Consider the following 2,490-nt stretch of genomic DNA (forward strand, 5'->3'; position numbering starts at 1 on the left):
TTAATAGTCCTTTGTTCAATACTATATAAAAAGGAGAACCCAGATGTGAGACAGGACACATCACATTACACAACATACATTACACATACAACACACACGCTACTACAGCCATGCATATACTCATCTACACAGACTCCATCTTGCTCCATCATGTATCTGAAATTTTGAGGGACACCAAACGAAACTCCTCCCTAATTGGCCACCATCTTGGGAAGGCAGCCATCTTAAGGACTCTGGTAACGACCATTCTAAGCTAGCAGCCATTTTAAATGGGGTAAATATACCTTGCTAATTATCTGATTATTATTTACTATTGTTTATGTACTTCCTTAAATGTTTTACATTTCATATTTAAGGGTAACGAGATTATAGTCCCAGCCGTATTAACCATATGTAGATTTTTCTCTAAGAGCTCATTTTTGCTTTTTATACATTTTTATTCATATCAGATTTAGCGCATATTGGCGTATTAGTGTCACGTTTTGCATGGCCTATTCTCGCTTCATCTGCAGTGGAGTGACTAGCGGCTGCGCATAGCGCAGACAATTGTGGTCTGATTATATAGAACAATAATTTATGGTTTATACTATACCTGGAGAAATCGTAATCTTGCTTTATTTTTACTTTCATCATTAAGCTAAATATCACATTGCATTTATTGTTTGAAGTTTGTATTTTATACAAAGTTATCTTTTTGTGTCATCTCAAGTCTGATCATTTATTGTGAATACATGTCTTGTGAATAAATATTCTTATATATTCCATACTGTAGACTGTTTTCACTAAGATTGGTATATGCTTTTAAAAAGAAATGAATCGATAAAAAGAATTCGCTACATATTGATTTGTGGAAATAAGTTGGGATTTTCCTACCTCACAGATCTTTGCTTATTGACATAAATAGACACTGTTGTAATTAGAGCAGTATAAATATTCTGACATAATGGAGGCACTGCAGAAATATTATTAATTTCTTACATATGCCAATCATAATTATGATCATGGTGACATAATAACTTTGCAAAAAAAAATGTTTTTTTTTAATTGTGAATGTTGATAGAAACGCCCTAAACATGTCTACAGAAGGTAAGGTTCACGCTGCCAACTCTGGCAAGGTGTCAGTCCCTAGTGGTAATACCACAGCCCCAGTAGATTCGGCACAGATCAAAAATATGTGGAAACACCTCTCTGAGTCTGAAATGGTGGAATATGTAAATGCTGGCTAGAGTCATATATCAAAATCCTCAGAAGTCGGGCCAATAATGGGCATCTAACACTTGGGTAGAGGAAAAGCCACTGTATGAACTCACCAATAGCTTCTTTAACACCAAAGACGTCAGGAAGTGTGATCACATGCTTTAGAGTCATGGCCAATCTTACTGTATCTTTGTGAGGAACTGCACTAGAAGGCTCAGCAAAAAGGAATTTAGTAAAGTTTCAATCTCAACTCAAAAAAAAATGAGAGTGAGGTAAGGAACCTCCTTGAGCAGGTGAAGGAAACCTCTATTGGGACTCATCAGTTAAGAGAATGTAGCGTGAAACTGCAGAATGAAGTAGAACTGTGGCAGAAGTCCTATCAAGAAAGCTGTAATGAAAGCAACCATTTGTAAGAGAAATGTAAATGATTAACCACTTGCCGACTGCCGCACGACTATTTACGTCGGCAGTCAGAACCTCACAGGCAGAGCGACGTAGGGCTACGTCGCTAGCCTGTAAGGGTTTTGGGAGCGAGAGCGCGCTGCCGCATGCGTGCTCCCGCTCAGTCACGGACCCCCCCCACGTGTGTGCCCGACGGACCCGATGTCCGCCGGGCACTTGCGATCCTCCGTGATAGCAGGAGAAAGGCAGGCGGCTAGTGTAAACAAAGCCGCCTGTCAGTTCTCCCTGTGTAAGAATGGTGATCAAACGGTTCTACTATGTAGGACCGTTGATCACTGTTCTTACACATCAAGCCACAGCCAATCACAGTTAGAACCACGCCCCTAGGACACACTTAACCCCTCCCTCTCCAATACAGTTAACTCCTTCACTGCCAGTGTCATTTTTACAGTAACAGTGCATATGTATTACTGTAGTAATGTCACTGGTAACCCCAAAAGTGTCAAAAATGTCAGTCAAGGGTCCGATCTGTCCACCCCAATGTCGCAGTCCCACAAAAAAAAATCGCAGATCGCCGCCATTACGCATTAAAAAAAACAACAAAAATGACAAAAATCTTTCCCTTTGTTAGTAAATGTTAAAAAATTTTGATTTTTACATTTTTTGGGGGGAATTTCATATAAAAAAATGTGAAAAATATTGTTATTTTTGCAAAATTGACGCTCTTTTTTTGTTTATAGCGCATGATCAAAAAATCTCACAGGTGATCAAATGCTACCAAAAGAAAGCTCTGTTTGTGGGGAAAAAAGGACGCCAAATTCGTTTAGGTACAGTGTCGCACGACCGCGCAATTGTCTGTTAAAGTCACGCAGTGCCGAATCACAAAATAGG

Source organism: Pelophylax lessonae (genome assembly GCF_965119305.1).
Source record: "Pelophylax lessonae genome assembly, chromosome: 3".
NCBI lineage: Eukaryota > Metazoa > Chordata > Amphibia > Anura > Ranidae > Pelophylax > Pelophylax lessonae.